The sequence below is a fragment of the Phocoena phocoena genome, chromosome 13 (genome assembly GCF_963924675.1).
Source record: "Phocoena phocoena chromosome 13, mPhoPho1.1, whole genome shotgun sequence".
In the NCBI taxonomy this organism is placed as follows: Eukaryota; Metazoa; Chordata; class Mammalia; order Artiodactyla; family Phocoenidae; genus Phocoena; species Phocoena phocoena.
In genome coordinates, this window is record NC_089231.1 from 18,719,928 (window position 1) to 18,735,329 (window position 15,402).

Consider the following 15,402-nt stretch of genomic DNA (forward strand, 5'->3'; position numbering starts at 1 on the left):
AATTCTGAGTCTTTTCGTGTTGTGGGTAAAACATTGAGGCCCCGTCCTTCTCCTCATTGAATAAACACTTCATTAGAAATGTTTCACACCAGCAATATTAACACCAAATTAATGAAATTCAGTGTCATCAGGGAGCTACAACGTTAACTTCTTGTGCCCTGTGTGGGGATTCAAAGTCCTCTTGGCTGGAGTTCTTTCCCAAGCCTGGTACTAATTAACTATGGATCCGCTTGACCTGCTTGAACCTGAATTGCCTCATCTGTAGAACGGTAGTAACAGTACTGTATGCCCTTGGCCGGGAGGGTGACATTCAAAGGCACTACCACATGTAAAGTGTGGAAGTTTAGGGTACCTTGGAAGAGCAGCCTCTCTTCTGTCCAGAAATATTTCAATATAGAAGGAATCTTTAATCCAGTGTCGGTTGCCAAAGTACCACCTAGCCACACTCTTTGGGGCAGTCTTTTACGTCTAATTTCTCTAAAAAGATTAGGAATTAGAGAAATATCCCATTTAAAGTGATAAATAACAGTAATGTTCTCTAAAGTCGTGCTCAAGAGAAGACGTTTAACAATACACACTCAGGTAGAAGTTAGTATTTAAAGGGATTTACATAAAATTAGAGGAAATTACATAAAATCATTTGATAATTTAGAAGATCTTACTTTCGGGGGAAATCTAGGAGTCTGCTTAGGGACAGAATCACATTTTGCATTTTCTTGGCACCATTAAAAAAAATTCTTTTTCTGCTAAAAGGTTTGCATGGTCTCAGAACTGCTGTCTTGGTGAGGTAACAGTATTTCCACAAACATGAATATTTACCTCATCAGATCAATGCCCAACTGGTCTCTGGAATGTCCACAATCACAAAGGGATCCCGGAATATACAATTATGTTCTCCAGCCTAACATTTTGTATTTTTCAACAATCCAACATCTAGAGCTATCCTCTATGAATGATACTTTCCTTTTGTTCTTTCTCAAAATGAAATGAAAAGAGCAAACCTGGTCAAGAAAAGAAAGTGGCCATGACACTTGCTGTGTGACCCCAGGCAAGTCACTCCCCCGCTCTGGGCCTCCATTCTGTATTCGTCAATAAGGAGGTTGGACAAGACTAGGTGTTGACAAACTACAGTCTGTGGGCAAATCTAGTCTCCCGCTTGCTTCTATACGAGCTTTAAAAAAAAAAAAAAAAAAAAAGTGGCTTTCATTTCTAAGTCATTGATAAAAGCAGAATATGTTGTGACATGCGAAAATTATAAGAAATTCAAATTTCTGTGCCATAAACTTTCATTGGAACCCCGCCACATTCATGTATCATCTACGGCTACTTGCCCACTGAAATGGCAGAGTTGAGTAATTATAATGGGCCTCAAAGGGCCTGAAAAGCCAGAAGTATTTACCATCTGCCCCTTTGCAAAAAAAGTTTGCTGACCTCTATCCAATTACTAAGGCACTTGCCAACTCAAATCATTCATAATTTCTTCCCACTAACTTTATCTTAACTCTCTTTCTTTCCTTAATCTTTAGATGTCAAGAATTATGGAAACAGAATCTAAAGTAAGTGAAGAAATACCAACAAAGTAATATGACAAAGCCAGGGATGGCATGCAGGCCTCATTTAGTGCCCTCCTCAGCTTTCTACTCTTATCTCTACAGGGACGTCTTTCCATCTGAACCTCTGCTCCTCCCCGTTGACCTTTCTTGCTTGGGCTCACCAAGATCACTTCCAGTATGCGTCCCCTACTGTGCTGCAGTGATAGTCGACCCTTAGATTTCTATAAAACATGTCAAACAAGAGAAGGGAATATTACTTTATCTTACAAAGGTATGAGCAGACCTCAGAGATACTGCAGGTTCGTTTCCAGACCACCACAATAAAGTGAATATTGCAGTAAAATCAATCACACAAATTTTTTGGTTTCCCAGTGCATTTAAAAGTTATGTTGGGACTTCCCTGGTGGTGCAGTGGTTAAGAATCTGCCTGCCAACGCAAAGGACACACGTTTGAGCCCTGGTCCGGGAAGATCCCACATGCCACGGAGCAGCTAAGCCTGTGAGCCACAACTACTGAGCCCGTGTGCTGCAACTACTGAAGCCAGTGTGCCTAGAGCCCGTGCTCGCAACAGGAGAAGCCACTGCAATGAGAAGCCCATGCACTGCAATGAAGAGTAGCCCCTGCTTACCGCAACTAGAGAAAGCCCACACGCAGCCACGAAGACCCAACGCAGCCAAAAATAAAAATATTTAAAATATATATATATATAAAAGTTATGTTTACACTATACTGTAGTCTACGAGGCATGCATTATGTCTAAAAAAAACAATGTATACACCTTAATGAAAAAGTACTTTATTGCTAAAAATGTTAATGATCACCTGAGGCTTCAGCAAGTCATAGCAGTGTATCAAAGATCACTGATCAAAGATCGCCACAATAAATACAATAACAATGAAAGCTTTGCAATATTGCAAGAATTGCCAAAATGTGACATAGAGATACGAAGTGATGAGCTGTTGGAAAAATGGCACTGATAGACTTGCTCAATGCAGGGTTGCCACAAACCTTCAATTTGTAGAAGATGCAAAATCTGCGAAGCACAATAAAACCAGGTATGGTTGTAATAAACAAAAATGTCAAAGGAATGCTGGTGGAATTAAAACCCTAATCTCACCTGAAGCTATTACCCTCGTCTCTTTTGTCAGTGACCCCTTGCAGCAATTCAAATGATTATTCATTCATAACATTTACTGAGCATTCACTATTAAATGGAGAGAGAGTCTTGAACCTGGAAAGCAGTCATTTTGGCTGTGATCACAGCCACAGGTGGACGACCTTCCTCTCTTCCGTCACCTTCAATCCCTTTGCTGTCTGCTTTATCCACATACAGTCACCTTTGAAAAATAGGCATTCTCCTGTAGGGTATATAGTCACATATAAACTATTGCCCAGAATCTTTTACTTTCTATTACACACAAAATATATATAAAATTCTCACATTTATAGGCTTTGCCTTCGGAAAATAAGAGTTTTCAAATTATCAAAAGGTTGTAGGGAAATTCCTCTAAATATCAACTCCTACTAAGGCTGCATTAAACATCTACTCTTAATCACAGCTTAGAGAGCATCTTTGTCGGTCTGTCGTATGGATCTTCACCTATAGGAACCCTCTTAAGTGAGCAATGAGATTTTTATTTTGGCTGATGGATGAGGGTCATAAGTTAAATCTCAATGAAACTCAAATGCAGATCTTTCTCAGTAATGGGGAAAAAATAAAGAGAATATATGTAATCTCCTCAAGGCAATGACAGTAAATTTGTAATAAGAATTTAATGTCATTGATAAACTCAGCAAAAGCTTATCTGTGCCTTCTGGGTTCAAGATCATATGACAAATACTATGGAATGTAGAAAACAGTACCCGATGTGTGAAGGACAGAGAAACCAAGACAAAGAAGAAAATCACAACATAACTGTAAGGGGCCCCGTGAAGAAATGCCTATGAGAGTTTAGAGGTTCATTTTCTGGGATGAACACAGACAGCTTCTTGGAGAAGGTGGCATAGGACCCAGGCCTTGAAGGCTTGGGAGGATTTCACCGGGAAATATGAAGGAGACAAATTTTGGCCTGGATGGATATACAAGGTCCCGAATAGAGGCCCACTGAAATGTGTTACTGAAAATTTCTCTGGCAGATAACTTTTCTTGGTTCATTGCTAAAAAAAGAAAAAGAAAAAGGATAAAGGATAGTTTTGAAGTCAGGATTTTTCTACACTGCTATTTCTCACTTCATATCTTTAAAGTTCAAGTGCCCTTTGAAGACACTGTTCTGAAGCTTTTATAAACTAATCTGAGGACATTTGTACCTAATTTACCCAGAGATGATAGGTCCTTGCACTGCACACATGGTCTGCATATTCTGGATTGCTAAAGCCACTCGGATGATTATTTTTATTGGTTTTATGATGGTGATAAAAAGAAAGTGTGTTGCATTTACAAAGATTTTTTATACATTATTTATACCTAGGATATCTGGTTGCATGCTCCTAAGTAATAAAAATGAATGGATTTATCTAAATTTGTGGCATAATACGGGAGGAATAGCGGAGCTTTTGTCTGTCATCATGAAGAGTGCTAGGGCAAAAGGATTAGGGTAAAAGATTTTGAAAATCAGAGTTCTTGTTAGTGCCTCTTAATGGACTAACAATTTAGACCTAATTGATCACAGCTTTAATTGTCCATAATTTCTATATACTAGGTTAGCCTTGTGGGATGTTACTAATCAAATTAAAACTCATTCAAAGCAATCTCCAATTACAGAATGTTTTGTCTCTCTTTCAGGCTTGGTGAGTCAGGGGCAATGTTGTGTTGATGACAGGGTGAGCCACATGCCTGCACAGTTTAAATGGCTTTTAAAGACTCATTTTCACAGAGTTGCGCTGCCCAGTGGCCTTCTGAGATTGCCTCTAACAAAAAAGTAAGAAGACTTTAAAATTGTTTAAATTAAGAAAAAAAGATATTGCAATTGTGTTTCCAGTTTAAATGTGTGGCTCTGCCGAACTCTTCACATCGGGTTTGTGTGGTGGCCTCATTCATTACTAACATAGAGTCAGGGGAAGTGTTATAGGCTGAATGTTTGTTGCCCCCAAAGCTCATCTGTTGACACCCTACCCTGCCCCCCATGTAATAATATTAGGAGGTGGGGCCTTTGGAAGGTAATTAGGAGTAGATGAGGTCATGAGGCTGGAGCTCTCCTGAAGGGGATTAGTGACCTGATAAGAGTCCCAAAACAGTTTGTTTCTCTCTGCTCTCCCCCATGTGAGGATACAATAAGACAGCCATCTACAATCCAGGAAGTGGGCCCTCACCAGACACCTGATCTGTACTTCCCAGACCCCAGAACTGTGAGAAATAAATGTTTGTTGTTTAAGCCACCCAGTCTTATGGTCATCTGCTGTGGCAGCCTGAACTGACCAAGGCAGGGAGCAGTGACAATCCTTGTGAAACCTGAGAGCAGATATTTTGTTTCTGGTCAGTGTTGAATCATGTGATTTTATTGTGTTGGGTTATAGACCAAGGAAGAGATGGGTGGGCTTTCAGAACTCTTCTTTAAACCTGACGAAACCTTAACCTAAAATTTCTGCAATCACCTGCAAGAGAAAACATAAGCAAAATACAGCAAACTTTCCTACCCCAAACCCATGGCCTAATCCATTGCCATATTCTTTCTTGGCACGTGAAAAATGCCTGTCTATTAAAAGCACTTTTTAGGGCTTCCCTGGTGGCACAGTGGTTGAGAGTCCGCCTGCAGATGCAGGGGACACGGGTTCGTGCCCTGGTCCGGGAAGATCCCACATGCTGCAGAGCAGCTGGGCCCGTGAGCCATGGCAGCTGAGCTTGTGCGTTCGGAGCCTGTGCTCCACAACGGGAGAGGCCACAACAGTGAGAGGCCCGCATACCGTAAAAAAAAAAAAAAAAAAAAAAAAAGCACTTTTTAACCAACAAAGGGAGGGACACATTTTGAAAATCTGTGGTTGCTAAAGGCTGCAAAAAACAACAGAAAAGAGTGCAGGTTTGTAGCACATATCCTCTGGCCTTCTTTTAGGCTGATGGCAATTCTCATTTCTATCCCTAGTTGTTCTCCAAGATGAAAATTTTAAAGCATCAGTCTCCACAGTCATCCAAATCCATCAGCAACCTCTTAGTTTTCAGAGTCTTCCAATAAGGAAATTTAGAGTCCCTCTCACTGTCCTGCTGTCAAAATTCACATTTCCTGCCTCTATCTGTTATTGTGGGAATAGCATTCTCCACTGATATTCCCAAGCACCCCACATTTACCTCCTTTTTAATTCTTCATGTGCTGTTTTAAATTTGTCTATTTATGACTGTAAATTTCTTGGGGACAGAAACAATACCTTATTCACATAATATCCCTAGTATCCAGCTCAGACCATGGTATTGAGAAAGCACTTGATAAATACGTTAAATAAATTTGTAATTCCTGTGTGTAGGGCCCAGTCTGAGCAACCTCTGTCTTACCCTACACTTGACTTGAATCAGAATTCAGTTCACAAGTGCACTTTGGGGCTCTAATTTCATAATGTATTGGACAGAAAGTTTTTAGTTAACATCTCATGTAGAGGTGAGAAGAAGATTCACACCAAACACTACCTGAACATCAAATTCTTTTTTTTAATATCTTCATTGGAGTATAATTGCTTTACAATGGTGTGTTAGTTTCTGCTTTATAACAAAGTGAATCAGTTATATATATACATATGTCCCCATATCTCTTCCCTCTTGCCTCTCCCTCCCTCCCACCCTCCCTATCCCACCCTTCTAGGTGGTCACAAAGCACGGAGCTGATCTCCCTGTGCTATGCGGCTGCTTCCCACTAGCTATCTATTTTACGTTTGGTAGTGTATATATGTCCATGCCACTCTTTCACTTTGTCCCAGCTTACCCTTCCCCCTCCCCATGTCCTCAAGTCCATTCTCTAGTAGGTCTGCATCTTCATTCCCATCTTGTCCCTAGGTTCTTCATGACCACTTTTTTTTTTTTTTTTAGATTCCATATATATGTGTTAACATATGGTATTTGTTTTTCTCTTTCTGACTTACTTCACTCTGTATGACAGACTCTAGGCCCATCCACCTCACTACAAATTACTCAGTTTCGTTCCTTTTTGTGGCTGAGTAATATTCCATTGCATGTATGTGCCACATCTTCTTTATCCATTCATCTGTTGATGGACACTTTGGTTGCTTCTATGTCCTGGTTATTGTAAACGGAGCTGCAATGAACATTGTGGTACATGACTCTTTTTGAATTATGGTTTTCTCAGCGTATATGCCCAGTAGTGGGATTGCTGGCTCGTGTGGTAGTTCTATTTTTAGTCTCTTAAGGAACCTCCATACTGTTCTCCATAGTGGCTGTATCAATTTACATTCCCACCAACAGTGCAAGAGGGTTCCCTTCTCTCCACACCCTCGCCAACATTTATTGTTTGTAGATTTTTTGATGATGGCCATTCTGACCGGTGTTAGATGATATCTCATTGTAGTTTCGATTTGCATCTGAACATCACATTCTTATTCCTGGATCTCTGGTCTTCCCACAAAATTTGGTTTTCTCAACAAATTTCTCATCTCTTACCACTGTGCTTTCTCCACAGCCTCTAAAAGTGCCCCCTCTATTGTCTCTGCGATTCAGCTCCTCCTCTATGCTTGTATACCCCATTCAAAACAAGTTGTCAGGGCTTCCCTGGTGGCGCAGTGGTTGAGAATCTGCCTGCCGATGCAGGGGACACGGGTTCGAGCCCTGGTCTGGGAAGATCCCACATGCCGCGGAGCAGCTAGGTCCGTGAGCCACAACTACTGAGCCTGCGCGTCTGGAGCCTGTGCTCTGCAATGGAGAGGCCGTGACAGTGAGAGGCCCGCGCACCGCGATGAAGAGTGGCCCCTGCTCTCCGCAACTGGATAAAGCCCTCGCACAGAAACGAAGACCCAACACAGCCAAAAATAAATAAATTAATTAGAGAAAAAAAAAAACTCCTATATCCTGAGGCATCGTGACCTAGACCTTCTGAACATCCTTATTATGAAAGACTCGAACTTAAAATTCTCTAAAAAGAAATCCACTTGTCATTTTTCTGTTAAGCAGTGAGATCTCATGGTTTTCTTTTTCTTTCCTCCTTTTATGCTATTTTATTATAGTCTCAAAAGCAAGAATGAGTTTTAGAAGGAACTGATGCATCAGGGACCAATCACGTTGGCTAAGGACAGGGGTAGCTTTTTTCAGGAAACTTTGGAAATAAAATCATAAAGAATGTTGAAGAAACGGGTGATTGATTTCAAGGACAAGATGTTTAGTGATTAATTCCACAAAGGCAAGGGAGCCTAGCTTTAACAGAGATTGTCTGGGTCCACAGCAAAGAAGACAACAAGTCTAACAGTAGAGAGAGAATTCAACTTTTGTGACAGTGCATGATGGTGCAGAAGCCAAGGAAAGACTGATCTTTAAAGGGAGGGAGATGCAAGAGGGAAGAGATATGGGAATATATGTATATGTATAACTGATTCACTTCGTTATAAAGCAGAAACTAACACACCATTATAAAGCAATTATACTCCCATAAAGATGAAAAAAAAAGGTCCATCTGGGGGATGTTACCCGGGAAACCCAAGATTAGGGATCCTGAGTTTGAGTCATTTGTGGCTTAGTTCAGTGGAAAAACCTTATAAGATGAGACTTCCTAGTTCAAGGAAAAAAGGGCTTTAAAATTCTATAAACAAGTGTCCCTAGGCTTCTAGGAAATCAAATAGCTTTTACCAAAGATTCGATGAATTAAGTGCAAATGATTTAAAAACATGTGGATTAAATTTCCTTTAAAGTGCACATGGGTTTTTAAAAGTTAATAGGAAAAAATTTGCTTTATGAAACTCATTTTGGTTTTTTTTTAACCCAATAAAAAGAGGCAGATATTTGTTTCCTCCCATGAATGTATCAATGTACTAAACACCCCAGTAATAATCAATTATTGTTTAAATTCTATGATTTTCCTTGGGACAGAGAGGAAAATGAAATTCTGTATTATGTATGAGGCAAGACTTAAGGGGTAACTAAACTGACCACAGGAAGATTTGAGTTACTCTTGTATCTATCAAGGGATTGCAATAAATACAATTTTAGGACACTTTCTGAACTAGCCTAAAGGTTATAATTATCTTCTTTAGTCTTATGAAGAATGATTGTAATGGAAAGAAAACAAAATGTGCAATCAGAAGTCCTGGAATTAGGTTCTGGCTTCTCCACTAATAAGCTGTGTGATCTTGGGGAAATAAATGGCCATCTCTGAATCATAGTTTAATAATATCTACCTGAAAAGACTGTTGTGAACATACTTACACAATAGAGGGTATGTAAAGACATCAGGTGAGCTGTTAACATTTTTAAAAGGTATTTTTTTCCCCTTAGATTTCAGTAATATATAGAAGGATCTAAAAATCTACCTTATTTCTAATCCATTGGGAATATTTAGAAACTAACTGAAAATCAAAGATAGTTTTCCTTTAGGTCATTGGACTCACAGGTTAATGATCTATTAAAACTTATTCTGTATTTTTCATCTCTAAGAACATTTTCCAAAATGTGTTCCTTGAATCAACATCTATACAAGATGATGTGGCCTCAGAACAACACTGCATGATCAGAGAAGTTTGCAAAATACTGTACATTCTTGTACAGAGTCAGGATGCTCTGTAAGCATATCAAAGTCACCCAAGAAGAATGCCAAATGGGTGGATCATGGAATCTTTTTAAAATTTGAGACCTATTAATACCATGGAAACACTCTGACAAATCCTTTAGGAAAAAAAAAATTTTTTTAATGTATAGATTGGTTTGGTAAATAAGAGTTTCTTTTTATTTTCCTTAAGACAATTTCTTCAAGCTCCAAGAAATGATCCAAGAAGAGAAATTTCCTATTCCAGGATTTAATTTGAAAACTGATATTCCACAATCTCTATCTTTAAGATTTTATTTTAGCACAAGGCCTGCATATAACATGTACTTTATAAATATTGATACATACACTTTGGTCTTCTTCTAACTTACTTTCTCTTCTAAATACTTTTTTTTCCATTCATGCCTCATATAAAGTTGCTCTGTGCTCTTGACAATTCGAATTTCCTTCTTTTCAGTCTTTTCCAGCTTTTTATCTCTTTCTTAAGGTAGACAGATCAGAATAGCTCTTGAAATATTTCAGTTGTGGATGGACTACATATAAGATTTGCTATTTTGCTTCTGATGATGACCAGCACCTTGTAGACCTTCTTGGTGTAAACTCAGGAGGCAAGAGGATTTCCACACTGGACTCGAGTCTGTAACTTATAGTCACCTCATACTTCTGTTTTATGGAAATACTGTGTTAAAAATGAGGCATATTGAGATACCAATATGCTATGATTTAAGAATACTCTGTAACATTTCTTTCTGGAGAATTTTTGCTACATACTGCATGTGACAGTAATTTGTTTTTTTAATCAGAGCCAATATTTTAGTGACACGTTGTTCAATACAGCAACCTAAAGTGTTTCTTTTTTATGGACAAAAATATTAAGTAAATTAAAGTTATACAAATGCATAAGCAGAAGTTATACAGAGGGAAAGCTTCAAAAATAGCACAATGACATGTGACAGTAATTTGAAGCAAACATTTTTCAAAAACTTCGATTTTACTGATCTGCCTTCCCAGAAGCCAGCTCCTTCCCCCCTGCCTTCTGCCTTTTGCCCTTTCCTCACGCCTATTTAAAATTCTACTGACTTTCCCAAACTTTCTCAAATTATTCCTCCCTTCATAGCTTCTACTGTTATTCCAGCATTCCTTATCATGTTTAATTAGACATTCACACAAGAGAATCCTCAATGAAAGAAAAAAAAAAAAAGGTTTCACATCATATAAGTTTTGAAATTGATACATATTATGTCTTTCTTTTTTAAGATTCCCAGGGCACATTGGCATATAACGGCTCTGATAAGTCTGGTAGAGAAAGAAATCTGGTGAACAAGGATTAGTCTAGTGTTTTCAAAGGATTTGATCCCTGTATACTTCCAGGAGGAGGACGGTTGGAAAGACTCACGTTGATAAGCTTATGATCCCCTAATGCACAGGACAGTGCCTGGCACTCAATAAACACATACGGAGTTATAAGTATTTCTGTTCAGTGATGACACGGTACAGTTGAAGCAGGAAGTGGAGGACCTGACTTATGCTTTCAGTATGCTAAGTGGCAACTAATAGAAACCAACCTTGTCCAATTTGAGCAGAAAAGAAATTTTTTTAAGAATAGTTACTAGCTTCCAGTAATTCTAGGATAAAGATTTAGAGACGATACGGCCAGGAACACTCTAGCATGACGAAGATGCTCTCTAAAGCTGTGATTGAGTAGATTTTAAAAATTTAAGGTTTATTGTTATTGTTATCTTTTAGCTTTTTTGTTTGTTTTGGTTTTTTGTTTTGTTTTGTTTTAATGGTGGCATGATGGTGTTGTGGCAGAACCTGGGCACAAGCCCTGTGAACCTGGGCTTGAATCCCAATTCTTTCTAAGCCTCTTGACTCAGGAAAGTCAGCCATCTTATCTAGGCTGGACAAAACAATGATCAGAAAACTTTGGAGGGCTCTTATGAGGTTGAAATAAGGAAATATATTAAGCTCTTGGTACACAGCAGGTGACACATAAATGTAGCTATATTACATTCTAAACAGGAATGTGCTTCTAATTCAGAACACAAGCCTTTAATCACCTGGGGGCACTGAAGGGCCAAGGAAGAGGGGGCAGGTTAAAAAGGCCTGAGCTTTCCCTGGGAACCGGCACTTGTCACTCCAAGGCACTCGTCACTGTGAACCAGTTTGTCACCTTGGTTCCAAGACAGTGCCTTGGAGGCAGAGGTCTCCCTTATACCCAGACCCGAGGGACTCTTTGACCATTTCCTTCCTTCTGAAGAACTGGCTGAATGTCTGGACTAAAACACTTTGACTTCAAATTTTTAAAAATGATTTATTGATTCTAATTAAATTTTTTTAATGTATAGCAGAAACTAGTTAACTTTAATTTAGGACTGACATTTACATCCTGCCTAGGAAGTGGGAATCCAAGGTGGACAATTCATTTTCATTTGGGTGAAAAGCATCATTTAAATGTCATAAAACTGCATATCTAACATTTGCAGTAATTACAGGACTTTAATTTAATAATAAATCTCTCTGTCTAAATGTATCTATTTACACACTTTCCTCTGTCCTGGTCTGGCACTTTCTTTAGTGAATCAACTATCACTAATTGCTTCTTTTTGAAGTGTAAATATGTTTTAATTCTTCTTACAGGCCAAGTAGCACGTTTACTATTTAATTGGTAATTACCTTTTCCATGAATTACTTCCTTTTGGGGGCTCCTCTCAGGGGAGCAAAGAATTCTGTTTACACTGCCACCATGGAAATCAATCTCCCTCTCATTCTGAGGGAGGCGGCTTCACGTTGTCCCCGGCGAGCGAGCAGGGGCTTCGCTTGGTTTTGTGTTTCAGCTCAGGGGACACCTTCCTCTGAGAGCCACGCTCATCCCAGCTCTCAATGGGGACAGTACAGTATCTCACGGGAGTACACTGGGGATGAAGATTGAAAGACTATGGAAATACTTTGAGATTTTAATTTGCCTTACATTGCAGTATATACATTTAATATTTTAAAAATCTTTCATTGAATTATGGTTGAATTACATGTAGGATTCAGGTAGTGGAGGTCTGTCCTAAGGAAAACTAGGCAAAGTGCTGGTTTCCATAACCCACTGCCAAGAAGCTTTGATGAGGTTAATGGAGACATGGGAAGGAATAAGGGGCTTGAATGCCCTTTGGAGAGTGAAAGTTAAAAGTACACGCCCTGGATAGAGCACGAGATGATCATTTACACAAAAAACGAATCAATAAAATATCAAGGCAGTTCATAAGCATGATTTTCGATATTCTGGAATACACAATACAGGAGGAGCAATATAATTTAGCCTAATGTGAACATTACTCTTTAGCCTATTGATTTAAATTCTTTTCTTTTTTTTTTTTAACTTAGATAATGCACACATGTGACACAAAATTCAAGAGAAGCAGACAAATGTTCTGTGATAAATTAATCTCTGGCTGAAATCCTTCAGCCACCCAGATCCCCTCACCAGAGCTAACAGCTATTTCCTCTTTTATTCTGGACTCTCCTGGGGATAATCTTCAACATATATAAAATAGGCATGCATACTCTTTTGTTTTCTACAAAGGGTAGCATACCATACACAGTGTCTCATGCCTTATTTTTTTCACTTGACAACATTTCTTAGCTATAGCATTCCCTATGGAATAGACTCAGCGCTTTTAAGTGCTGCCGAGAATTCCATTGCATGGATTTACCAAAATTTTCTTAACCTGTGTTAAATTAAACAAGGAGGCCATTAGACTGGCTCTAATGACAGTGGTGGCCTACAGAAGTAAACAAAACTCTTAGCCTGTACATGCCTCAAGGTTATGAAATTGCAACCTAAGGATGATCAATCACAAATAGCCAACTAGACTTTAAAGTATAGCTGATCAATAATTTCCTTTCTTCACTTTCCCCTTTTCTCTCTAAACATCTCTCCCAGCGCTGCTGTGGGTAGAGCACTCCTAACGACTTCCTGCCCCGTGAAAACTGATTTTTGCTCAAATAAACTCTTAGAATTTTTAATATGCATGCCTCAGTTTATCTTTTAACTTGTCCCCCATCGTTGAAGTTCACATGGGTTCTAGTCAATTCCTATTACAAAATACTATAGCGAATGTTCTTGATTATAAATTATTTTATACCTGTGGAGGTATGTCTGCAGAATAAATATCTAGGAGGAGAGTTTCTAGATCACAGGGTATATACTTCTAAAATTTTGATTGATGTTACTATATTGCCCTCCATGAAAGTTGTGGAGATTTATGCTCCTGCTAGCAGTTTATATGCTTCTTTCCCCACAAGACAGCTTAGCTGTTATTCCTGTGCCAGTGCCATACTGTTTTAATCATTGTACTTGATCATTGTATCATGGTATTGATAACCGGTAAACTCAGTCTTCCTTAATTACTCTTTTTTTCCTCAAAATTTTCTTACCTATCCTCGCCAATTCATTTTTTCACATAAACTTTAGTTTATCATATTTTGTTCTAAAATAACTCCTGCTTATATAATGATTGAGATTGAGCTGAATAGATTAATTTATAAAAATCAGCATATTTTTTTTTAGTATATTTTTTAAATTGAGTTTTCCTACAAGAAAAAAAACGCTTTTTCTTTTTTTCAATTCCTCTTTTATGTTTCTTGGTAGCATTTAACAAAATCCAGTAGCCATCCCTCATTAAAACTCACAGCAAATTAGCAACAGCAGTAAATGTTCCCAACCTAAGTGGTATCTACAAAAAAGCCACAGCAAACAACACAGTTAATGTTGAAAGACTGAATGATTTCCCCGAAGATCAGGAGCATGACAAAGGTATCCTCTCTTACCACATCTACTCCTCATTACAGTGGAGGCCTAGTCAGCAAAATGAGATAAGAAAAAGAAATAAGAGGAAGCCAAACTGCAAAGGAAGAAGTAAAACTCTATCCACAGACGATGTGATCATTCCTGCAGAAATTCCTACGGAATCTATAAGAAAGCTACTAGAAGTAATGCATGAGTGTAACAAGGTTACAGATGACAAAATACACGTATAAAATCAATTGAGTTTCTATATACAAGCAATGAAAAAACAGAAATAGAAAATTAAAAAATTAGCATTTACAATGGCATCAAAAAACCTGAAATACTTAGGGGTAAATCTGACGAATAATGGGTAAGACTTGCACACGAAAACTAACAAACAATTTGAGAGAAAAAAAAGAAAACCTAAATAAATGAAGAGAGATATTATTGCTATGGATCTGAAAACTCAGTATTGTTACGATTTCAGTTCTCCCCAAGTTGATGTATAAATTTAATGCAATCCAAATCGACAGCAAGCATTTTTGTAGAAATTGAAAAACTGATTCTATAATCCAAATGGCAATGTACAACACCTAGAATAGCCAAAACAACTTTAATAAAGAACAAAGTAGAAGGACTTACACTACCTCATCTCAAAGCTTTTTTAAAAAGATATTTACGTATTTATTTTTGGCTGCATTGGGTCTTCGTTGCTGCACGCGGGCTTTCTCTAGTTGCGGGGGCTACTCTTCGTTGCAGTGCGCAGGCTTCTCATTGCGGTGGCTTCTCTTGTTGTGGAGCACAGGCTCTGGACGCGTGGGCTTCAGTAGTTGTGGCACATGGGCTCAGTAGTTGTGGCTCATAGGCTCTAGAGCACAGGCTCAATAGTTGTGGCTCATGGGCTTAGCTGTTCCGCGGCATGTGAGATCTTCCAGACCAGGGCTCAAACCTGTGCCCCCTGCATTGGCAGGCAGATTCTTAACCACTGTGCCACCAGGGAAGCCCCTCAAAGCTTTTTTTTTTTTTTTCGGTATGCGGGCCTCTCACTGCTGTGGCCTCTCCCGTTGCGGAGCACAGGCTCCGGACGCGCAGGCCCAGCGGCCATGGCTCACGGGCCCAGCTGCTCCGCGGCATGTGGGATCTTCCCGGACCGGGGCATGAACCCGTGTCCCCTGCATCGGCAGGCGGACTCTCAACCACTGCGCCACCAGGGAAGCCCTCAAAGCTTATTTTTAAAGCTACTGTTTCCAAGAAAGGGTGAAATTGGCATAATTATACACAAGTAGATCAATGGAACAGAATAGAGAGTCCAGAAATAAACCCATATATTTGCAGTCAGTTAATTTTTGCAAAGGTGCAAATACATTTTAATGGAGAAAGAAT